Source organism: Vicugna pacos, chromosome 26 (assembly GCF_048564905.1).
Source record: "Vicugna pacos chromosome 26, VicPac4, whole genome shotgun sequence".
In the NCBI taxonomy this organism is placed as follows: domain Eukaryota; kingdom Metazoa; phylum Chordata; class Mammalia; order Artiodactyla; family Camelidae; genus Vicugna; species Vicugna pacos.
The window spans coordinates 23,255,584-23,281,831 of NC_133012.1; the positions used below are offsets into that span (position 1 = coordinate 23,255,584).

Here is a 26,248-nt window from a genome sequence, read left to right on the forward strand (position 1 = left end):
TCTTCATTTATTTATTTATTATGTTTTAATATCTCACCTATGTCATCAGCCCTCTGGAAACACTAGAATAATTAAATTCTTACCAGTTAAATGTGTAGAATAATTAAAGCTGTCAAAATCTCCAACATGCACAAATCCTGAGGCTATTCACATAAACAAAGCCATGCAACATGGATGGAGTCACTTTCAGGTCACTTAATTTAGCATTTTTGAGTTAAAAAAGAATGACATATAAAACAGTATAAGACATCTAATATGGAACTTATGAAACCTGGGAAGAAGTTTTATATTTAGAATAGAACTATAATAAATAATAGGTTAATAGGTTAGATTTTTTACTTAATGTCATTCTCTAATAACTAGCCTTTACCATCCTACTCCTTTTGCATTAAAAAAAAATGCAGTAGTAGAAAGTTATGAGCTGTGAGAAACTCACTTAATGTGCACCCTTTCCAAAAGGTGAGGCTCTTCAAAATAAAGGCACAGGGTCTAAAGCACTGTGAAAAGCTGTTTAAATAATTATTATGATTTCCATGTAAAGAGCAAAGACAAAACTAGAACTGTCATCTTCTTGTATAAAATGTCTATATTAAGGAAACTTCTAATGTAGGTGGCATTGCAAGTTTGCACTTTGAGTTCTTTGTCTGCTTCAAATATACAGCAATAATGAACAGAATAAAAATGTGCTGTCAAAAAATAAAAATTTACCTGGACAAGAAACAGAACAGAAGCAAACAAACAAAACAAAGGAAACTGGATCTGTGGGATCTCTGGGAGAAGCAGCAAGGGACGGTGACCTGGGTTTTCATCTTCTGAAGGACGATGAGTACCTGTGTCAGCCAATATGACATGTAGAACTAGAGCCAGATGCACTGCGTAAAATAAAGACCTAGTGAGGAACTCCTCTGTCCTTGAAAGGAGGCTGAAAAGTGCTACTCCTATGCCCCACCCATAACCAGGGCTCCTGGGAATCTGTGTACTGGAGACACACGAGGAAGCTGACTGGAGGCTTCATCCAAACGAGGCAGCTGACTGCTCCTCCATCCACAATATTGGCATAGTTCATAGAACAACTGCAAATATGGTCCAGGAATGGGGACCCAGGGAATCACAGGGAAGAAACAAACAGCAAACACACAAAAATCACTAAAACAGAGAGAGAAAATTCACTCCACTCAAGTGTGCAAACCAAAATTCCAGAATGTATTAGGAAAACTTCAGACATTAGCCAAGGAAATTAATGCTCAGGAGACACATTCACTAAAGTAAAAGGAAATCAGCAAAGACATCTAAAAATGCTTGTAAAACATACATTTCAAGATACTCAAAATGCAAGTGAAAAGAGCATTTATAAAAAAAGAAAAATTAGTTATTTAAGAAACATCAGAGCAATGAAGCAAGGAGAAGTGGATATGAAAAGTAATGAATTCGAGTTCAATGGATATAAAGCTTCAGTTACACAAGATGAGTAAGTTTTATAGATCTGTGGTACAACATTGTGCTGGTATTTAACAGCCCCATACTGTATACTTAAAATTTTGTTAAAAGGGTAGATCTCATGTTAAGTGTTCTTACCACAATAAAAAATTAATGAATTAGAAATACTTGAAAAAGGTTTCATAGAATGAGTTAAATGACCTAGATAGAGACGATAAACTTGAGACTCTATGCAAAGAGAAATAGGAAACTGGAGAATAATTTCAGAAATTTACCCAGAATACAGCAGAGAGAGAAAGGGGTTTTTAAAACAGATGTATACAAGGGGATCTATTCGATGCAGAGTGGATTCACTAGATCCCTGAATTACTTATCAGTGGTCACCTTTCGTCAAAGCCAAGAGGAGATTTCAAGCAGAAGGATAAGTGTCCTTTAATTTATTTTTGATAACGAATGACTGTCAATTAGTTAATTTTATTTTGTGGTAAGAAGAAAACACTGTTACATGTTAGTAAACAAAAGATGATTTAGGACCTATCAATATATTCCTGGACATCAAACAGAACATAGAAGAATATATTTAGGGCAGAGAAAAGGAAACAAAATTTCCATTTTGAACGTGTCCAATGTGACATTTCTTTTGCACATATATTAACCTAGTGCTGGGGAGACTGGGGGCTTGATACGTAAGCAGAGCACACTGGTGCTGTAGTCTGTGTCTGAAGCCATAGGACTCGATGAAACAGTTAGGGAGAACTCGCAGAAGAGAAGACAACAGGTCCAGCCTGGGGCTCACAGGCACTCCTATATTTAAAGTTCAAGGATGACTTAACAAAGGAATTCTTAAGGAGTGGCCAGTGAAGCAAAGGCAAACCAGTAATGTCTTTGGTCTAAGGACAGGAAAGAAAGATTATTTAAGTGGAGCCCTGAGGTGTGACAAGGGGGTGTGATTAAAAATCTGAAGTGCTCCTGAGCAGTACATTAGGGTATGAAAGGGAATTGGCCCTTGGGTTTGAAAATCTGGAAGTGATGGAGAGTGACTGGGGTGCAGACCGTGTAAATTTGTTGTAATATTTGAACTTAAAAGTTAAATAAGGTATACCTAGTCGGACAAATTTCTAGGGAAAAGATAGTAACTTTGATCATTTCCTATTGCAGGGTTGCAGAAAGGGGCCGAAAGGATTAAACTCCTAAACTTGACAATGACTGTTTTTGTGTCTCATCTCACATATTTCTTCAGCTGTGACAGAAAAATTACTTAGCACTAACTGATCACCCCAAGGCCTTCTGCCATTTCAACCTATCAGTTCCCTCCAATGCATAAAAATCACGTCTTTGTAATACAATAGGCAAAACAAGCCAAATGGTTCAACTTTACTATTTTGATCTTTATTAATACTCTAGTCTGAAGGAGTAGATCTCTTTACGCACCTAGATTCAGGAATAAAAATTACAATATTAACTTCCCCAATTGTTTTCATATAAGATTTTATATACATCCCCTTTCTTTGGGCTACTTTAATGAAATACTTTATACTGAGTGGTTTACAGTTATGAAGACTAGAAGTCCAAGATCAAGACACATACAGATTCAGTATCTGGTGAGAACCCAGTTCCTGGTTCACAGACACATCTTCTCAGTGTGTTCTCACCTGGCCAGAGGGGTAAGGGAGTTCTCTGGGGTCTCTTTTACAAGGTCACTAATTCCATTCATGAAGGCTCCACCCTCATGACCTGGTGACCTCCCAAAGACCCCACCTCCAAATACCATCACACTGGGGATTACATTTCAACATATGAGTTGAGGGAGAACACGTTCAGTCTATGGCATTCCCTAAAAATGTTATGCAGAATTCGACACGAAAGTAACATCCATCAGAAACATTCAAAACAGCAAAGTGTTTCATTCTATGCTCTTAAAATTATTACTCAGCTTTCAAATCAACAACATTTAAGTACTTAACAATTTACCCTGCACAGAGTGTGCAGTGAAGATGTGATTTTCCAGGCACCAAAAGACTAATCTGTGATGTCTGGTCATCTCCACTGGGATGGTGAGAAGAGAGGGGTGCAGTTCAAAGCAGACAGAGGGAAAATGCCTGTCAAAGCCTATTTGATGTTGTGACAAATCTCATAAATGTTACAGAACAAAGGTCATTTACCACTGAGTAGGAGGTACTCTTGATGTTCTGGCTGAAACTTAATTTGACAATGTAAAATAAAACAAAAGAAGTAGAAAATGTGACATGGTGTTGCAACACCTTGTCCTTTAATTTCTGTAGGTATCTTTTCAACAAATCATGAAGATGAGTAGTCAGTATAAAATTATGACCAAGTTAATCCATTGTATTACAGAATTTAAATGAATAACTTACATGTTTATACCTTTTAATTATGGGTGATAAGCACATAACCGGTGCTAAAACTGTAGTGTACAGCTTAGCAAATCATTTTGAAATGATTACCTATAAAAACACAACTGAGAAGCCTTCTTCATTCCTCTATTCAATTACCCGTCATCATCTGCTCCCAACTCCCTATGTGAGTACGCTAGTAACACAGAAAAAGACCCCCAGTAAATCTGCCATTTTGTTAGCAATCTGAAGACAAAGCTTATGCAGTGTGATTGTGAAGAACCCAGACAAGCTGCACCTTGAAGTCTCAGATATTTGTGATACCTGCAAGTGCTTTCTTTACTTTATCTAATAACATTAGTAAAGCTTTATCTGAGTGTACCCCGTGAGAACTTCTCATTGTGTAATCCTGCATAATAGCTGCAAACACTTACATATATTTATAATGGTCATTTGAATGCATTTTAGTATACAAAGCCTATTTAAGTTTCTAACAGATTCTCTACCATTTTCTATGAGAGTCACCATGTTTTCTCCTTTAATTTCTAGGAGTTTCCTATAACTTAGGAAAACAAGCCTATTATGGTTATATACAAATCTCCTTCACCTGATTTCTCATTCTCTTAACAGTGGCTTTTAATGAAAGAATGTAACTAATTTAGGTTTACTGTGTGGTAGGCAGAATTCTATGGCTCCAAAATTTCTGCCTTTTGGTGTACACAGTCACCAGAGCTGGGAGCTCAGTGGCCCTGGCTGATTACTACCAAGCAAACAGGATCTCAGTCCCACAACCACAAGGAACTGAATCTGCTACAACGACATGACCTCAGAAGTGGATACTAAGTTCCTGATGAGAACTCAGTCCAGCTGACAGCTGGTTTTTAACCTTGTAAGAACATAAGCAGTCATGCCATGATTGGACCTCTGATCTACAGAACTGTGAGATACTACATAAGTGTTGTTTTAAGTCACTAAATCTGTGATAATTTGTTACAGCAATAGAAAAATAATTGAGAGTTGAATTTATCAGTTACTTCCTTTTTGCTTTGCATGTTTTGATAAAAAGACCACCTTACATCAAAGTCATAAAGGTAACATCTATTTGTCTTGGTATTTTGTTGATCTATTTTTATATTGACATCTACCATCAAAATTATTCTCAGATGGAGGGTTTACATGGTAGAAATTTCAAAGGATTCCACAGGTAATTTTTATAAGTAATATATTATTTTACTTGAGGTTGCTAGAGGTGCCGTTTAGAATAACATCCTAAAATTAAACACTTTACAAATAAATATCAGAAGACATATAAGCTCTTTATGCAGAAAAATATAAATTATTGAAAAAATAAATTATATAGAGGGATATAGAGGGATAGTTGAAAAGACTTAATGTATAGTTGTCAATTAGTTTCAAAATTAATTTCCATTTGATTTTAAAAACCATAAAAAGGTGACCAAATGTTGATTGTTTATTATTATTAACATACACTGGTAATACTAAACAGTATCAGTGACGAAGTATTCCGAACTTCCAGGGTTGTCACTGCCACTATTCCCTTCCTATTAGGAGGCTGGGCTTATTAAAAGGTGAAGTAATTAAGACAGTATGGGTCTAGTACAAAGGTAGACACATACCCAAACGGATCAAATAAGAGTCCAGATCAGGCACAGTTGAAGTAACATTGGCTTTGTGACAAAGACTGCTCTGTCTAGCAGTAGAAAGAACGGCCTTTCCAGTAAGTAGTGCTAAGTACACTATGGGGAAAAAAAAAAAACAATAAACTTTGATGTTTACAACCAAACAGAAAGCGATTGTAGATAAACTGCTTGTCAAATCCATGACAGGTATATTTAAACCAAATAGTTGGTTTTATAACACACTTAAATGTTTCTACAGTGTCTAATTTTTTTTCTTGACCAATGTATTTTTTTTGTATTACACTGCAAATCTTGGGCTTAAAATGACTTTACCACTCTAATCTTTGTCCTCTTGTGTTTTTGATATATAAACCATAGACATATCATTAATTTGAAAATCTTCAGGTCTTGACCATTTTAACTAAATGAAATTCAGTAATTTGAAGATTGGGTAGTTATTAACACTGAGAAGCTTAGCAGATGGATAAGACCATAGGTCAAAAAATGACAAGAAATTCTAAAACAATGTTGGAGTGAAAATCCCTTTGCTTGTATGGGAATAGAATGATTCTTCTGGGTGTGATTGTGAAGTGTCAGGTTTTGCCTTTTGTGTCAGCCCATCTTGGAAATAACCTCTTTACAACTTGTCACAAATTCCTGTGTTAATATTAGGCTAAGAAATACTTGGTGTCTGATATATAAGTCTCCATTCTCCTGAAGCTTTGCAGAATCATGAAAAACTTACTAGGCAACACAAGACGCTTGACATTATTTAAACTCAACATCTGGATAATTGAAATTGTTTTCCTTTTTATTCAAATGATTTGATGTCATGTGGGCAAGATCACTGTGTTTTCTCTAAGGATACAAGCATCTCTAACAATTAGTGACCATATTTGGTAAACTAATATGCCTAATAAGGCAATAAAAATGGAGCATAGCTAAGTGGATATTTTAAAGTGTCTATAACACAGGGAATAAAAATTGACAGTATATTTAGATGTCATTTTGACCTTTAAGAAAACATTTTGAAGCATTTCAGAGATGAATTAGCTTTAACTCGAACATATTAGCAGGACTTGTCAATGGAAAATGACTGATGAAATGTAGTACAGATTATGCAGCATCATTAAAATGCCTGAGACATAATAAATGTTCAATAAACATTTGCTGAATTAAATCATAGCTGACTGTGACAGGATACTTTATATAACAGACTAAAACAGATGTAGAGAGTTTCATAAACATAGGATTCAAATATGGTTATATCTTATTTACCTAAGTAAACACTTAAGCACCACTGACCCTGAAAAACATACACACTAATATAGCCTTCCACTTGATCCTATGTGTTGTCCAAACATTAAGTTACTGTTTCAAGAGCAGGGTTCTTTCATGTTCTAGGAAGAGAGCAAAATGAAGAATCTGATCTCCTTGTGGTGCTATTTGCTTTGGTGCTGTTACATAAATTGAAAACCATTCCTGTGTAGTCTGATGGATTGTTATTCATGGCTCCTGTGAGTAATTTTCTCCCTAAGATCAGTGTAATAGTGCTATAGACTTGAACCCCAAATTTATGCTCTTAGTGTCTCCAACCTAGACTTTCCATCTACTTCACGGTAGGATTGGTTCCCTCAAGTCTCTGGATGTCTTTTTTTAATGTGGGGCCACCAGACTTTGAATCCCTGGAGCAGCTTCTATTCAAGAAAAAAAATGTGTGTTGCCACCGAAGGCGTCCATTAAAAAGGTCTCCTAATTCTCAGTATTAGATTTCACAAAAAATGTTTTACTCTTGTTAAATTTATAGTCTATGATTAAGAAAAAAAAAAGGTATTTTCTTGTGTTACTAACATAAAGCCTAAATTGTTTTTATAAAAAATCACCAATTTTTATAGTAAGAAAATCGTGCTAACATTTCCCCCTCTTTAATTCAGTGTACATTAAAAAATGACACACTTAGCCGCATGGTCAGAGATTGTAAGGTAACTGGAGCATCTTAATGTTTGAAATTGCAAATATAGACAACTGAAATGATATTTGTTTTCCATTAATTAACTTCATTTTACTTGATCTTTATCAACAAAATCAAATGGAAGAGTAAGATAATGATAGGAATATATCAAGCAAAAAAAAATCAGTGTAAACTTTACATATCTCTATATCGTAAGAGTCTTAATAGGTTAACTGAAGAAATTTTCTTTTATTTCCACACAGTCTTAATACAGTTGATCTTGTCTATGTCAAAATGTAGAAACATGGGTTCTCTATTGCTGGGTAATAGTAATTACATTAAAATTCTACATTTCCAGGGTAGTATGATTATATATTAGGGTATACAGAGTACTTAGGGATTCAATGGTAGGGAATACTTCTTAAATAATTTTTATTTTTCAGTAAGGATGCTTTTAATTTCAGTTGTCTCCTCATATTTAGAATTAAAGCACACTTTTCCTTTTGTGTTCACCTCCTATTAATTTATTATATAATTTTTACTGACCCAGGTGAACTATGAATATGAAAAATGAAAAGAGGAATTGAAAATATGGCAATAAAGTAAAAAGATATTTATATGATTGTTAATAGTATCATATTTCCTCCCATTTTAGACTATATAACCTCAATATTTCATATATTCTTTTAAGGGCTGAGTTAAAAATGCTCCCATAATTGAGGTGATATTCATTTTAAGGTTATCTTTGTAAAGAAGTATAAAATATGAGGGTTTTTTTCCCATCTTATATGATTGTGGCACTCACAGTTTGAAGAATGTGGAGAGTCAGCTAGAAGACACAATTCTGTCATTAATATACTAGAAACACGCCACCTTTCTACTGTTATAATTGCTTTTTGAAAAAAATGGGAATATATGAAGCTGTTCTAACAAGTTAATTTACATTTGACAAATATTATAATTGGTACAATCTGAAATTATGTCATACTCATATTTAAAGTACAGGAATTAAACATTAACTTAAAATTGACAGGTAACTCTTACTTCTGTAAGTATCAGAAAACCCAGAAAAAAACAAAATCAATTCTAAAGCTATTAAATATGCTGAATCAATGTGATGACAGCTCATAAGTTTGGTCCTTAATTTTTTTTTACCTAAATTACAAAAAAAGATTCTTTTATTCATTTTTTCGTTGAAATAAAATTAAATTGTCTAACTAGCTTATGAAATTCTCTAGTCACTGATACAGATAGCCATGTCTTCATTTAGTTATCTACTAGATTGATATGTAACAAATAGATTTAATTAGTTTAGTTAAATGTCTAGACAAATCAGTCAAAATTTCAATTAAATTATTTATCAAGTGTCAAGTAAATTTTTAAAAGAGTTATTTTATTTTTTAAAAAGTATTTTCTGTAAAGTGGCTTAATAGCCATTTAAACAACAAGAGGAAAAACGAAGTCCACTCAGTGAAAGTAAATACGAAGCATTTTTCAGGTGTCTTCATAACCTTGATGACTTCATAGAAAAGGATATTGATATTGTCTTTGGAAATCTAACATTTTGAGTATTGTTTCAATGATACTTCACACAAAACAAATACTAAATTCAAAATACTTTGCATACTAACTTTGCATAACTTTTTACTTTTATCCAAAGTCAAGAGCTTTTAGTATTATTTTCATCATTTTCAGTGCTGTAGGTGGTTATCACATATGTGCTTCTAGGATAATTTTAATACTATGTTATAATAAATATAATCTCATATATTTTTCTACTCCTTTGTATCAATTTCTTTGAAATCAGGGAAGGTTTTAATGCCGAGAAAACAATTACCTTTCAGAAAAGGAAAAAATGAAGTAAGACTGTATTAAAATAGAGAAGTTAAAAAGAAAAAAGATATGACTATTGTGTTATAAGGGTTTCAAGATACTGTACAGTCTACTGTCTCTAAGGATTCTCTGCACAAGAACAACATGTGACAAAAAACACAAAAGTGATTTCTTCCTCTATTACTTCAAGAAACTTCTAAAATTTTGACATTGTTCTAGTAGATCATTTAAGAAAAAATCAGGTTTGAGGTTAAGTGTGTATTTAATATACGTGGAAGGTGTCACTAAGATTTCCTGGGCACTCATTCACGAGTGCTCAGAAGAAACTGCTAAAATAGTGCCACACTGTACAGCCTCACTGTTCCTGTTTGAGAACAGCTTTCTAATATTTATGTATGTATTTTAATGGCCCTGTACACATAACTGGAGAGAAAGAAAATGGCTTCACTTTAACATTCATCCATAGCTCATCAATATCTTCTACATAAACAAAATGAAAGAAAATTCCACAATTGTATTTTTTTAAGAACTATTCTGTAAGGAATTTAAAACGATCTTTATTCTTTTTCTAATAAGTTTTAAGATATGTTATTTAAGTTGACCAAAATACTTTCATAAGCATTTTGGAGCCAAAAATATTTATCTTACCTTACAAATTACTATAATGTAATTTGTAAATTATTAAGTTTATCTAATTTTCAAATGCATAGAAATATCTTAAATATATTTATTTACATATTTTGATTTGAAAACAGTGAAAAAAAAGTATGAATTTTGAGGCATTTTATTTATTTTTAGTTGTAGATGTTTAGAATGAAAGATAATTTTCTCTACAAATCTCTGGCAAACTTTATCATAATTATTGTCAATAGAAATAATTAGTCTATTGGATTTCAACTAGATCAGTTAAAATACGGTTTTTGCATATGTGTATTTGAGGAACTTCTTTTAAATCATTAAAAATATTTATATAGTTGAGTTTGTGTCTACTGGATGCCAGCTTAAGTACTGTTTAACCAATCATTTAATGCGGTTTCTAAAAATGCCAAAGATTTATCCACAAATGAACAGTCTGTAAAATCTGCTTATTTTTTGAAATTTAGGGAATTTTGTCTCTAAGAATGTAATGAAAATTATTCTTTCAAGATTGAAATACTAACAATGAATTATAAATTATGTATATTAAATCCCTAACAGTTTACTCATTACAAATAGAGAAGTGCTTTGTCATGGTAAAAAAAAAAATAAATGAAGAAAGACCTTAAGCAGCATGTAAAGCAGTGACGCTAGAACACTCCCTTACACCATACGCAAAAATAAATTCAAAATGGATCAAAGACTTAAACATAAGACAAGATACAATAAACTTCCTAGAAGAAAATATAGGCAAAACATTATCTGACATACATCTCAAAAATGTTCTCCTAGAATAGTCTACTCAAGCAATAGAAATAAAAGCAAGAATAAACAAATGGGACCTAATTTAACTTACAAGCTTCTGCACAGCAAAGGAAACCATAAGTAAACAAAAAGACAACCTATGGAATGGGAGAAAATTTTTGCAAATGAAACTGACAAAGGCTTGATCTCCCGAATATATAAGTAGCTCATATGACTTAATAAGAAACAACCAAACAACCCAATCCAAAAATGGGCAAAAGACCTAAACAAGCAATTCTCCAAGGAAGACAAACAAACGATCAATAGGCACATGAAAAAATGTTCACTATCGCTAATTATCAGAGAAATGCAAATCAAAACTACAATGAGGTATCATCTCACACCAGTCAGAATGGCCATCATTCAGAAATCCACAAATGACAAATGCTGGAGAGGCTGTGGAGAAAAGGGAACCCTCCTACACTGCTGGTGGGAATGCAGTCTGGTGCAGCCACTGTGGAAAACCGTATGGAGATTCCTCAAAAGACTAGGAAGAGACTTACCATATGATCCAGGAATCCCACTCCTGGGCATATATCCAGAAGGAACCCTACTTCAAAATGACACCTGCACCCCAATGTTCATAGCAACACTATTTACAATAGCCAAGACATGGAAACAGCCTAAATGTCCATCAACAGATGGCTGGATAAAGAAGAAGTGGTATATTTCTACAATGGAATACTATTCAGTCATAAAAACTGACAACATAATGCCATTTGCAGCAACATGGATACTCCTGGAGAATGTCATTCTAAGTGAAGTAAGCCAGAAAGAGAAAGAAAAATCCCATATGAGACTGCTTATCTGTGGAATCTAAAAAAAAAAACAAAACAAAGAAAGCATAAATACAAAACAGAAATAGACTCACAGACATAGAATACAAACTTGTGGTTGCCAAAGGGGTGGAGGGTGGGAAGGGATAGACTGGGATTTCAAAGTTGTAGAATAGATAAACAAAATTATACTGTATAGCATAGGGAAATATATACAAGATCTTATGGTAGCTCACAGAGAAAAGAATGTGACAATGAATATATATATATATATATATGTTCATGTATAACTGAAAAATTGTGCTCTACACTGGAATTTGACACATTGTAAAATGATTATAAATAAATAAAAAATGTTAATTAAAAAATTAATAAAAGAGGTCCTCCGAAAAAAAAGAGAAAGACCTTAGATGGCTCTTAAATTGAATAGGAAAGGAAATCTGCATTTCCTTGCACTAAAACAATGGGTTTGGCTGATGGAGACACTGGAGGTCAGAGAGTAAGGCAGGGAGATGCAGGACTCTCATTTCCTCTCTTCCATTCCCACCTTTGTTTGGCAGGGCTGTGCTCCTTTACCGAAGCCAGACACCTGTGTGGAGGCCACTCCCAGGGCTACCATCAGTGCTGTGTTCTCCTAACAGCTTATTCCTTTTCGCTCTGCAGGGACAATGAAGGTTTTCTCTAATACAAAGTCCCAGAGGTAAAATGCTTACCTAATGGACACTGAGAACAGTTCAGGTAGAGTAGAGGGCTCTAAGAACATTCTAAACGCATCAGTATTTACTCCGAGTTTTGAGCAAAGAAGTAAGGGCATCTTCTTCAAGTTATCAAAAGACACTGTAGCTTGTTTTTTGAGAGCAGGCTGCATGTTCAAGGGTAAGGCTGCTATAGAACTGGGTCCAGGGGAGATGACACATCCCCAGGAGACTGAAGGCTGATATAGGGACTAAACTGGGACAGGAATCCTGGGAAAAGATCAGACTATTTAAGTGGGTGAGGGCTTCAAGGTGTCAAAGGTGTGAGTTGGTACAAATGAGACACACATACTCTATCTGAATGCCCAATCAGGAAAAGTAGTACCAAAGAAAAAAATTAGGGGAAAAAAAAGAGAGAGAGAGACATATTAACTATCCTAGACTGCAGTCTAATTGAAGACTTTAAAGTTTAACATATTAGTGAGAACTAATGAGCTGGTGACTTATAATGGCACATATATTAAAGTACACCTAACACTGAAATTAGCTAGATTATCTCATCATTAGACATTGTTACTAACTAATGTTTTGGAAAATCAGAATATCAGTTAATAGGAGTTACCTTTCTACAATTCCTTCCCTCTTTGCATTAATACTAACCTTCTTTTTTTATTTTTATTTTTTTTCTATTATCTGTATCACTGGGGTGTGCCATGTATTTTCCTATTTTACCCTTTTCAAGGCAGCTGTGAATCTAGGTCATCTGGTCTCCCAACAAGAACAGTAAATGGTATAAAAGCTGCCCCTTTAAGAAAACAACTTTTTTTTCTCAATTAACTTGATCTCAGATTGACTTATTTTCTTAGACTTATATCCAGACAGTGTTTCTTGTTTTTGAATATAGGGTGTTCATGAATTCAACACGTATTTTAGGGAAAAAAGAAGTTACTGAATATGTTATGGCGAGCTAGGTTGAAACAACATACTCACTTGTGTGAAGGTGCAACACTACAGAAATGTATTTCTTGTTTACATAACAGTTCAAGGAGATTATTCATGTTCAGAGGGCACCTCTTTTCCATGTGATCTTTCAGTGACCCTGACTTCATTTATATGAGTCCATCACCTCTGAGCACCTCACTATTGAAAATTTAAGAGGTAAAGTGGGAAGAAAGCTTGGGCATGCACTGTTGCATCTTAAATCCTTAGCCTGGGAGAAGTATACATTACTTTTACTCATGTCCCCTTGAAAAGATTAGGCCCATTGCCCCACCTAACTACAAAGGAGTATGAGGAGTGCAGCTCTTAGATGGGCCTCTACTTTCCGGCTACTATTGTGTTTCATAGAAAAGGTGAAAATAAAATTTGGTGGACCAGCTAAATATAGCCCACACCCCTCCCCGGCCCTCAGAAATCTGTCTCCATTCCTGTTCTCACACATAGAACACTTTCCCTCCCTTCCTCAGAATTATAACTGAAAGTCTATCCAGTTATTTCATATCCATCGAAGTCCAGGGTATCTGGATAATGCAAAGCTTTCTCTGCTGAACCTCATGCTCTTGTTACTTAGTAACTAAAGGTGAAAGCTATTTCACACATTTGGCCTGCTGGCACGTTCACAAAGATAAACTCATGGGAACAGGAGGAACATGGGGTATGCAGTTCTCCTAGAACATACGGAATCCTGATTCAGTGCACAGGGACCCAGCCAGGACATACGTCAGCTCTGGGAAAGGGAGGAGGGATTTCTTAAATTATGAGATTGAGGAAGCACCAGACCTGCCCCCGGTAGTGCGAGGACCTGGGCTCAACAGCAGTAAAATGTAGCAAATCCCTGACTCTAGCTCAATTCTGCCAGCTTATCATTCGTGGGAGGAAGAGCAAGCATTGTACCATCTCCTAGTGTGACCTGGGCCTTGCTATTACAGATGTCTGATCTACTGTCTCAGCTTTCCTGTGGTTGAGGGAGTGTAGCCCCTCTCAGGGGGTGATTTTGGAGGTTGGGGTTCAAGATCTGTGGTTGCAGCAGACAGCAACTGACGGACAGGTGACCTAATTCACCACATCCAGGACTCTACCAGAAATGATGGCTTTAAGTACCCTACTACAGCCAGGAGACCATTCTGCAATACATTATTTCTCACTCAAGTACATGAACTTGAGATGTATTTTACTAAACATCCCATGAGTATCTGTAGGAAGAAGGAAACATACAGAACAGGTAGACATAGGACAGTAAGAGCTACTACATTTTAAGCTTTTGTTTTGTTTTTGCACTTCTGATAGGTATGTCACTTAAAAGCATTGACAAGAATTCTATTTAATATGAATTAACAGAATTCTGTAGAATGATATATAGACTCAAACTTACAGAAATGTTTTACAGGTGGAAAAGTCATAATATTAAATCTTAGAGTAGCTTAACATAAATAATACTTTTCTAAAAATAACTGTTTCAGGATAAGACCAAAGAAAAACCTTCTGTTGTTGATATAAGACACAAAGTCCATACTTGTATATAATGTAGGGCATTAAGTCAGTAAGTGCTTAAACTAACTTTTAATATTTTTTTCAATGTAGTTATTCCTGACTTCATGGAGAAATTTAAAAGGTATAATATTTGAATAATCTGTTAAGGTTTTATCTTTTATATTTAGAATCATATATATCACACACACACTTGTTGGTTTTGTATCTCTCTTAGTATTAGATAATATCTGATGCAGTTTGAGGGAATATACTTGATGGGAAAGGGAGACTAAGGAAGAATTAAAACTGTGTAATGATATTATGGGTTTGAACTAGCTGTCAGTTTCTTATCTTGGTCACATCAGGGATAAGAATTTACTAGATACATAATAAACTCATCTTTTATAGATAATGGACGGGTAACAGTAAAGAACAGCCATATATAATAAGAATACATATATATGTGCAAATTAGATAGGTTTACAACAGTAAAATTTTAAAGTTATGTTTCCTGTTATATTTATACAGGTATATGTTTAATACAAACATAAATCTCTTAAAATTTTGTTTATGTATAATAAAATGGATTTTTTTCCAATTGACTGAGGAAATATTTTCTATATTTTTACTAAGAACAGAAACGTCTTTATTTGGATGAATTCTACTTTATATTTTTAAAATACACAGTTATTACTAAAAATGTATTCTACCATCTATCTTGGGAAGTTTCAAAAATACAATTAAAAGAAATTCAAAGGTAATGGAAGGCTTGGTCTCTTTGGCAACTTATTCTTCAGGTTTGATCAAATCATTAATTTGATAGCAGAGGTTGGAAAGCCTGAGCTATTTTAGCATGGTTTGAAAAATATCCATTGGACTAAGTCTGGAGCAGAACAATAGATTCTATTCTACTGGTTATTTTATCAATTAATATCTAGTATTAATTCAGTTGTAATGATCAGATTTTATTATGTAATCACTAAGATTTCATTCAACTTTAAATTTGTATTTAAGGCCATTTTTTGGTTTTATTTCTATTTGCCATGTAATAGGGATACATTTTATTTACCAAATTTTACTGATTGTATTGATTAGATATGCTTTTCCTTATCATATGAGATATGATGATAAAAACAAAATGAAGAGTGGGTTTGACAAACACATGGACACCTGAGGGAGGTGACACAAAACTGGAATGCAGTGTGCTCCTGGCCTTTAATTTTTATGAGATTGCCTCTGTTCAAAGGTTAAGTCTCTAAGATCTGGCACCGAGGAAGACTGGTGAGTTATTAAATGGAAAAGTTTTTACAAAAGGAAGAACAAATTCAGCTTCAACAGTAGAAATATTTAAGATACAAGTTAGTTCCTAGGAGCTTAACGATCATGCATTTCCTGATTTTTTCTGATTTGATACTAATAAATCAGTTAGCATTTAGTTTTAATTTTGTGATTAAAGTGCACCATACGCTACATCAGTGCATTTATTTGAAATTTTATTTATTTTTTACCAGTTTTGTTTGTTTTAATAGTTTAAGGACATCAATTGTGAAATTTCAGTTCCCCCACTAATTAAGTTCTCACAGAAGACCTTGAAAGATGCCATAGGAGACACCTTAGAATTTATTATCCTGGGTAACCTTAAGATAGATTTGGATTCTGTTCAATTGCTGCTTTTAATTAATTCTGAATCCTTTACTGGTCTTCACTAGAAATATCTTAAGTCTTCCCCAAATGTTTGCTGCACTATCATTTACATGTTTGAGTGTTTTAAGGCATGCAAATGGAAATATCAAGTACAGACTTGATCAGAATTGACCTGAGTCATGTCGTAGAACTGCCAGGAAGACTGAGTGTCCCGATTCTCTAATAATGCCCAGAGTCAAGCTTGGAGGAAGTCTATCATAGAACTGGTTCATCCAGGTTTGTTTTGCTAAGTGGATATAATGAAAAGACAGAGAGGCAGGGAGGTTAGCTAAAGTAGACAAATGGTTATCTACGGGAGAATCATGCCATCCAAAATTGATAAGGGAGAGCAGAAAACTAAAACACGTTTAATAAATTGGAAAATATTTAGAAGTCAGAAGATTAAAGCTTCTCTTTAGGTACGTACATACTCCTGGTCATAGCAAGGGTAAGGGAATTAACTTTTGAACGAAGAAAAGTTATAACAGGATGTAAGAAGGAGAATTTGGGTCCAGATGTCGATAAGCTTGTATGCTTCTGGGAGTGACAGGGGTCCCTCTGATTAGAGTGTCATGGGTAATTTTTCAGCCACACATTCATTCATTCCTTCATTCATTCAGCATGTAGTGAGTGGTTGCTATGTGTCAGGCACTAGTCTAGGTGTTGGACAAGAATCCCCGCCTTCGAGTGGCTTACACTTCAGTTGTAGGGGAGAAAGAGAGATTACCTTCTTGAAAAACAAGTATGATTATAGTAAATTAGATGATAAGTTGTACAGGGAAAATGAAGCACAGAGGGTCTACAGGGAGTAGGAGGACTGCGTGTGCAAGAAGTTTGAAAGAACATAGTGAGGGCTTCAAAAGAAGAAACCACATGTATAAGTTGGTGAAGGAGGTGAGGGAGACACACTAGTTTCTTGAAGGAAAAGAAACACCAACTGAAGTAAAAGCCAGTGCATTTCCGAGAGACAAAAAGGAGGTTAGACCTGGAGCAGAAGGAGTAAGGGGGAGAACCGTACAGGCTGAGGCCAGAGAGGTATGGGGTGGGAGTGGGGGAGCTCGTGTAACCTTGTAAACCTTATAGACTGACTTCTGATTAGCTCTGAGACAGCTGGGAGGGAAGTCATAGTCGAGTTTTGAGTTGAAGGTTTTGTTTTTAACGATGTCCCCTAGGGCTGCCAGGATGAGAATAGATGGCAGGGTGGCAGAAGCAGAGATAGTGGAGTGAGTTGTGGGGTGACTGCAAGAATCTGCATAGAAACAATAGTGATTCTCACCAGCATGGGGGCAGCAGAGATGGAACGTGGTGGTCAGAGTTGAGATATATCTGAAGGAAGAACTCAGTCGTGGAGCAAAGAGAAACTGGCAGGAGGGTATCTTAGGAAGAGGCAGCTGTGGGGACAAAGATCAGAAATTCATTTTTTTGTTTGTTTCTTAGTGTAGTGGCATGGAATATTAGTTTTAGGCCATTTCATATGTATTTTAAAGGGTATTTGAGAAAAAGGAATTCCAGCTGTTTGAGTCACTTGGGCTGGTTCCTCTCTTCTAAAAAGCACAGTGATCATATGCAATGTTTTCAATAAATGCTTAACAGAAATATAATTTACTTTTGTTAGTTCCAGGCAGGATGACTGGTTGATGATAAATAAAAAAGATTGGTCTTGTCATTTTCAAAGCTGTATTTAACAATATGACAATAATTCACAGCATAAATAATTACCATGGCAGCAGAGTTGGGAAAATGAACAGCAAGCAAAACATGAATGAGATGAGGCGAGAGCGTGGTGATGTTGATTTACTTCTTTAAAGCCCCTAATTTTGCATGTTGCCATGATTTAAATATTATTCTCTAAGACCTATTCTTCATTTAAAAAGTGAGCAAGGATTTTTGCCCAGAGTATCAGCTCCTATGAAGCAGCTGAGTTAGATGTTATTTGGAAAAAGTTATCTCAATTATTATGAACATGAAATCAAACGCATTTAAATATTTAAAAACCTCAAAATGCTGATGTTGCCTTTGTTTGTATAAGTAAATTAATTGTATATGTTCTGTATATATTTTTATTATGAAACCTTTTCCCAAATGGAGATGGTTTATGTAAGTCAGACTTCTAAAGAACGAGTTTCATCATTTTCTGTTACGTTCTATGACCTAAGTTTATTCTTCAGTCAAGCAAACCATGCATAGGATCTGACAAAAAAAATGAAAGTTAGGATTATCCTAGAGCTGTCAGTTTCCCTGCTTCAAATTGAGTTTAGGGAGTGGGGAGCACATCCTGGAAAGAGTCCTGAATTTTAAAGTAACTACATGAAGGACAGATGCCCTGGAAAACCAAGCTTGCCTTCTGTGGACTGTGCTTGAATAAGAAGTTACATTTATTGTTTTCAGGCCCTTTTTTTACCCCCCTTTAATCCTGTCAGCATTAGCTCATCCTCACTAACTTTCCTACACGGTCTTTAGGTTTGGTTTTAAGGTTATAACTAATAAAAAATGAACTGCAGAGCATTTCACCTTTCTCTTACTTGTTGACAGATTTTGTATCAAATTATCATTTTTCCCTCTTGAATGTTTGTCAGAACTTACCTTTACAGCTGTTTGTGTCTCCTAATTCTACTGGTTTAATGGATATAGGTGTTGCTTTTGTAAAACCACCTGTGAACCCTTTGAAATTATTTTTGTGACTGCAGTTTACTCGATCATATTGGTAATAAAACTCAGACTCTCCACATCAATAAAGAAGAGCAGCACTTAGAAATTCTCAGCGGTAATGTAGTTCCCACCTAGAACACAGGCTCCAAGAGACAACCTCTATATTAGATTGTGTATAGACAGTATCTACCTACCTACCTATCTATCCCTTCACCTGAGAACGACCTGCAGGGCTCAGCCTTGCTGGGACACACCTCAGTACTCGGCAGCTCTGGGTGACCGAGGTTGGACAACTGCCCAGTGCTGCTGCAGGGTCAGGACCTGAGCTGATGTCCACGACTTTGGATTCCAGCTCCTTTCACATGTTGGTTTCTGTGATGTTACCTTACTCCGTCAAGGTTAGCCCATAATCTCAAGAATGATTATAAAATTTTATTCATCATAAGTAGGTGTTTTCAATGGTATGATTCCTAGATTTCAAAGTCTGAAAGGAACACTTGCACTGTATGCCATGAACTCTATTTCTCACATCAGTGTTTTAGTCCAAATTACATACAATAGCCCCTTTCCATATGTTTCTTGTCACTCTGAATTCTAAAGATTTTCTGCTACTCCAGAGGTCTCCTCAGAGGAAAGCTCTTTTTTTTTTTTCCTTTATACTTAGCAAGTGATTACTTGATTACTGCTCTCCTAGTAGCTCTATTTTCACTCCTGAGTGTGATGAACCCCCAGTGTTCCTCTTGGTTCTTTCCTCATGGTCACACAAGTCATCAATATCTCAGTATCTCCAAGGTTAGCCTCCTAAACACACGCAGTCCAACTGAGCTAATGGCCTTGTTATGTTGAATTGTCTTTGCATCCTGCTCTCTGAGATGGAGAAGTCTTGAGGTAGTTGACTATCTCCTCCTTCTTCTGTGTGTCTCACTCTTAACTGTCTCAGACTTAACTCCCTCTTATATCCACGACCACAAATATGACTGACCTCTCTTCTCCTTCTATATATTAACAATTTATTCCAAAATATACATATTCAGGCATCTCCTTGATGTTATTCACACATGGAATATGGGCTAACATACCATCCCTAACACAAATATTTGGTTTTCTGACACTTGATACCTCATCTTTGGTCAGAGGTCTGACGCATTACTTTAACTCTGGTGTGCAGGAAAAGTAAAATGTTTATCTACAAATCTCTCGGCTTAGAGAGCACCTGATTATCCCAGCCCTTAACCTGAGTCGACTTTGGAAGCTCAGTGCGCAGACACATTCTTTAACCGAGTCTGTTTCATAGCTATGACTTCTTCCTAAACACTTGTGTTGTATTAAGGTGATCAACATCTTCCAACTTTCCCCATTTTAGAACCAAAACTCCTTTGTCCAGTGAGACCCGACCCTCCATCCCTGAGAAACCAGACAAATCATGTAATATAGTTGATGTTATATAGTTTATATATATAATTTAGTAATATATTAACATTCCCAAGTAGTTGAGGGGGATGTGCTGGGAACCACCACTTGACAGTAACTTTCAACTCCTTTGAAATCGTGGCATGTGATACAGACATTTCTCCCAGGAATCAATTTGTTAACTGCTATGAGAGGGTGCCACTGATGACAGTATTATTTCCACTCTAGACCTACGGTGTTTATTGTTCACGCTGACTTGACCATAATCAAAAATATTTGTAAAATCTTATTGACTCAGTCATAGGTATGGCCATCAAATTGTGGAGGCTTCAAGGACTCCCTGAAGTGATCATTTACTTCCATAGGAGAGTTATTTAGCTACAGTAGTGTGATTCATTTCTATCAAAAGAACATTCATCAGAGATTCAAACTTTCATCTGAAATTATTCTTGGAAAAATAATTCAGATATTCTTGAGCAAGCTATGGATCAACCAACTTTTAAATCTACATTATATTCTGAAATACTTTACTTACAGGGAAATTATAAATACTACAGAAAATACCTCACATTTACAAAAAATATAATATAATATATAATTACAGATTTGACACATCTTTACTTATATTTTAACTAGAAGCCTAAATAATATATATATAGATTTCTAAAACAAGTATAGTCCAATTGAGAAATAATTCAGGTTACATATTTGATTTGTCATATGAAGTATGTGATGTTTTTTAATAGATAAATAAGCAGAGAAAATAGCAAAATTCAACACTGCTTTTAGCTAACTTCCAACAGAATTAACAAGAAAACTATTTTATGCATACAAGAAGTTAACCTAAAAGACTGAGTTATTTTCTGGGAATCTTGAACAGAATCCAATAAAATTGAATAAAATGTACACTTTTTATGTGAATTGATTAGAGCAACAAGTTCTTCAACCATTCCTTTACACATGCATTAAAACAGAATTTAACATGTGGTATTTCCACATGCTGGGTGTCAGTAACTTGGTAACGTTGTCATGTGCAGGGGAAACAAATGTTGAGTAATGGCCTGTACTCTTCTTATTTATATTTATATGCATTCTTGTCGTGAAATGGCTCAACTGGTTTTATGAGGGTGTAGTCTGAATAAACTCTTCAGGAATTAATCAAATATTTTTGGCTCATCCTAGGAACTAAGCAATGGCCCAAAGTTATTTAAATCATTTCAAGATTTCCAAGGTCTTGGGACTTCTGTAAGGTTCTGCTAGACCTTAGAGAAATGCAGCCTTTCTAACCCCTGTAAGGAATATTGTAGACCTCGGATAAATTATGAGCTGGTCATGGTTAAGAAAAGGCAGAACTTCATCTTAATAAGAAAAAAAGATTGTAATAAGCTTTTTGACTCCTACATTTCCTTGAAATTGAACTTCCTCTAAAATTACATGAACCTCTTTTCAATCTACACTCCCTATTACCAACTACTCCTATGGTTTGAATAATTTGCCTTACACTTGGCTTCTGAATATTACTTCCAGTTTTCTTTATTTTTTGACCTTTAAAATTTACAATTTTATTATCAAACTCAGAATAGAAAATGTGAAAATTATTGTACACCTCTTTCCTAGTAATGTGTTCTTTCTACTCAGTTCCAGATGTAGGTTAAGACAAATGATAAAATGTATCCTGCCTTCTAGGGTAGCATTAAATGACCATCTAGGACTTTGATTCCTGACTCACAGTTTATTACCAGTTTCTTTTAACTGTCACTTTCCCTTGAGTACCTTGCCTATTGTACATCCTTAATGCCTTAATTCGGTCCATTGGTAATTTGGATCTTAATTACCACAATAATCTCAGAACTGGCAACTAAATCTATTTCAGTTATTTACAGATGTGTTAAACAAGAAAACAAAAACAAAAAAAATCCAAATATTTAGAGGTATCAAACAACAACCATTTTACTTCACCATTTTGTGGATCAGGAATTGGCAATGCTGCTCCTTCTGGCTTCATCTGGGATTACCTGGGTATTGAAATAGATACTCAGTTAGTCTGGAAGAGTCCAAGATTGATTCGCTTATATGCCTGGCATTTGGGACAGCTGGAAGACAGGGCTCATCTGATCCACTGTAGAGTGGACTTCTGACATGACAACCCAAAATCCTCTGAGAGCAAGGAGGAAGCTACCAGCTTTCTTAGAGACAAGACTTGGAACTGCCATCGTGTCACAGCATCTGCCATACTATATTGATAAAAGGTAGCTACAGGCCAGTTCAGCTTCAAGTGTAGGGAAATAGATCCCATATCACAATGGGGAAATGCTGAAAATGTGCAGACATCTTTAGCCACCAGTCTTTCCTGTGGTTATAAAGATTCTATGGCCATCTTTAATCTAACATTTCTGATACATCTTACATCTCTCCAATTTTGCACTTTTTTATAGAAATTCTGTGAGAATTGTCTTCCTAAAACACAAGACTAATATTCCATTATAGACAAACCTTCATGACCATTCTGAGCCCCCCATCTTAGCACAAATATTTACTTTTCTCCTTAATTTGTTGTTATACCTTAGTATGATTCTTATGTTTTGGATCCTATTGCAAGCTTTCTTATTTAACTAGATAATAAATGATAATCTGCTTTAATATTCTCATCAGAATGAAGGAATTACACCTCATTAGTTTTACTAAAGTCATATGCATATCAGGTGTGATACTTTCATTGCAAGACATAGAAAACTCCAATTCAACCACCTCAAACAACAGGGAATATTTTTCAGCTCATCACCCACTAAGTAGGGTGGTTTGACAAGTATGTAGTTTAGTGAACCCATCTTAACACTCCAATGTCCTTCCATCTTAATGTTCTTCCATTAGCAGCTGTTGATTTATTTCCTTCCTAGTGACAAGTTGGTTGTAGTTTTCTTTTTGTGGCTTTTGGTTAAAATCACACTCAATACTTATGACTTCAAAAAAAAAATTCGTTAAAGGGTAGAAGACAAATGATTGACTTATCCAAATAAGGATGTATCTCTGAGTCTCAGAGAGAGAGGAAAGCAAGTAAAAAAGCTGAGGTCTGGCCAGCATGGAAGAAAAACTGAACAGCTGTTGAGGGCCTCTCAACTATGACTGCTAAAGATTCAACTCAGAGGAAATGAAGGCTTAATCATTATCAACTTAGAGCCAACATAATTAAACTGACAAACCAAGTTATTCAAAATTTTAACATTTCTCATTTTTACAAATTATCTCTGATTTATAGAACATTATAAACCAAAGATGTCTAAAACCTAAACACATGCCTTCTAATCTCTCCTTTTCCCAAACTAAGTTAATTATAACATGCTGGAGGAAATTCTCCAGCCCGAGTCTCTCTGCTCTTCCTTTCCTCATTTCCCAAAGTGAGATGAACCTCATAATAATTTTTCAAAATCTCACATGAAGACCTTCATCAGGCAATTCAGTCTATTATTACAAGTACACCTTTTTTCTCTGCATACTTTTGCACTATGAGTTGGATACCTTTTCCTTTCCAATTAAATCCTATTCTTATTTCAAGTCCCAGTTTAAACACTGACTCCTCTTAAAAACCTTCTCTAAGTACCAGTTAGAATTAATCCTTCCCTCAGTGCTATGCGCACCCTTCTTTATCTCTCTTCAAGAGAACAGCACATGCTCTGAAGTGAAGACACTCAGTGAAATCCTGGATATGCCACTTACCAGTTGTGTTACCCTAAACAAGCCAGGTAACCTCCCAGAATTACGTATTTCTTACTTTTAAAGTGTTGAAATCAGAACTCATAATAATATTGTATTATGAATCATAAAACAGTGTAAAAATATGTATTTTATAATTACAGGAAGCTTTATTCTTTTTCAATAGAGGAATTATCATGTTGAACAGGTAATACTTTGGGTAACAATTTCTGTGAATATTTTACTGAAATCTAAGGACTTTCTCATTCTTATAACAATGAACATAAACAAATATAATATTTTGCATGTTCCATGACCTTGGAAATGCTAAACCTGACTCACAAATCAGTGTAGCTTCAAATATACTCAGAACTTTCACACTTAACTTTTTTCAGAGGAAGGTAGAATTGTGTCAAATAATGCCAGAATTCTTCATGAGTATTTTGAATTAAATTAATGTTGGAATGTTTCCTTCTTCCTATATCCTTAGTGCTAGTCAGTTTGGTTAGGGGATGCATTATGAATGCTGTCTCTATTAGCAAGGAAGGTATTATGAATCCACATTTCAATTCAAAAGTCATCTAAAGGAAATATTTTAAAGTGTTCTTTGTTTTAAGGTATCTGGAGATTTCTGTCCACAGAGAAATTGACAAGACTTTGTAGTTATCAATTCCATCTTGCAGAAGTGCTTTTTCCAGCTTTGCAAAGTTTGCATAATTGAGCTCTGTATCGTCTCTTCCAGAGTGGCACCATGGAAAGAACCAGATAGTTCTTTTAACAGCATCCATAATGGTGACCTCGGGGTATTCAAAAAAGAAAGATGGATCTCATAAATGTGGCCAAAATGATCTAAGACAGTGAAGCTCTAAAAAAAATTTCCTCCTCTTGAATTATTCGGAAATTACACAATCTTTTCAAAAAAAAAAAAAACAAGTGATATTCATACCCAAGATAAGTTTTAAGACATGACCTATTTTTAAAAAGTCAGACTAGGCAAGAATATTACATATTGTCCTCCAGTTTTTTAGGGATTTCTTTAATCAAGAATTTTTCATGACCCTGATTGTGAAGTTGAGATTTCATGTCTGTAGGAAAAACACATTTTAGTCTCATTAGCAGAGGCAATGATGCCAACAGATATTCACACAGAAAGCATGAGTCACAAAGCCATCTGGAGTTGTACCCTTCATTCACGTAGCAAAATTAAATGTAATACACAACAGCACGTGTTTTCCATCTGTGATCAAACTGAGAAGACTTTTCTTCCAAAGTTTTACTTAAGAAAGAAGTAATTCATGACTTTGAATATATCAACTGCCTTTCTTGTTTCCAAAAGAGCATCACAAGATAGAAATTCTCCTTTACTACTCAACATATCCTTAGACGGAGGCTTAGAAACTGGGTCACTGAGAAGTACCAGTACTTTTGTGCAGGTACAGACTGAGAGGAAGTGGCAGAGCTGAGACATCTACCATAGCCTACTTCAAAATACTGAAGACTAGTGATTCAGAAGTGATGATATCACTTGGCAGAGAAAGTACTTCCATTTCCTACTTAAATTATGAAATAACCTGGTCATTTCCAGGTTATATAAATTTACCATGTTCTCTCCACTGTCAAGTGGCTTCTTTCGATTTGCTTTTCAACCAGCTACTCTGCAGGTAATTCACATGAAAGTTTTGGGGCAAAATCCCAGACTCCTCAAATGGGGCCATTTTCTTCTGGAAAAGGTTCATATTCTTTTAGCTTCATGCATGCCACTCAAGTAATATCATGGCTTGTAGTTCCAAATAAATATGAAAAAATAGGTATGGTTCCTGGTGCTTCTTCCAGTATATACATAAAGACTTCTGCCATAATTACAATGTCTGGTCAGTACATTTTCTTCAGATTTTTTAAGTGGACACTTACAGATACTGTGATAAAAATGACTACCACCTCAATGACAATATATGGTGTCAAAAGTTATCCTCTGGTTTAGAGTGAAATAAAACACTCATAGTATTTTGTGTTTGTTTTCAGAGGAAGAGGAAAGAAACAAGAGGAGAAAAAAAGCATGTAGCAGTTCATGGACCTCATCTTATCAATTATATCCCTAGATTCTGTAAGTACAAGATTTGCAATCCAGTTTATTATTCACTGGCTGTGTCCACTTAGGCGAGTGACTTAATTTTCCCAAAGCAGTTACCTCAAATATAAAACCAGAACGACTATGTCCATC

General features: G+C 35.1%; 1 long non-coding RNA gene across 3 annotated transcripts in view; it reads right to left on the reverse strand.

The window, feature by feature from the left end:
- Positions 1–22,357, reverse strand: part of LOC140689511 (uncharacterized) — a 193,885-nt gene extending 171,528 nt beyond the window's left edge. For all 3 annotated transcript variants that reach the window (XR_012064545.1, XR_012064547.1, XR_012064546.1), the window contains exon 1: positions 22,297–22,357. This is a non-coding gene — a long non-coding RNA (uncharacterized lncRNA). The remainder of the gene's footprint in view (positions 1–22,296) is intronic.
- Positions 22,358–26,248: the final 3,891 nt, after the last annotated feature.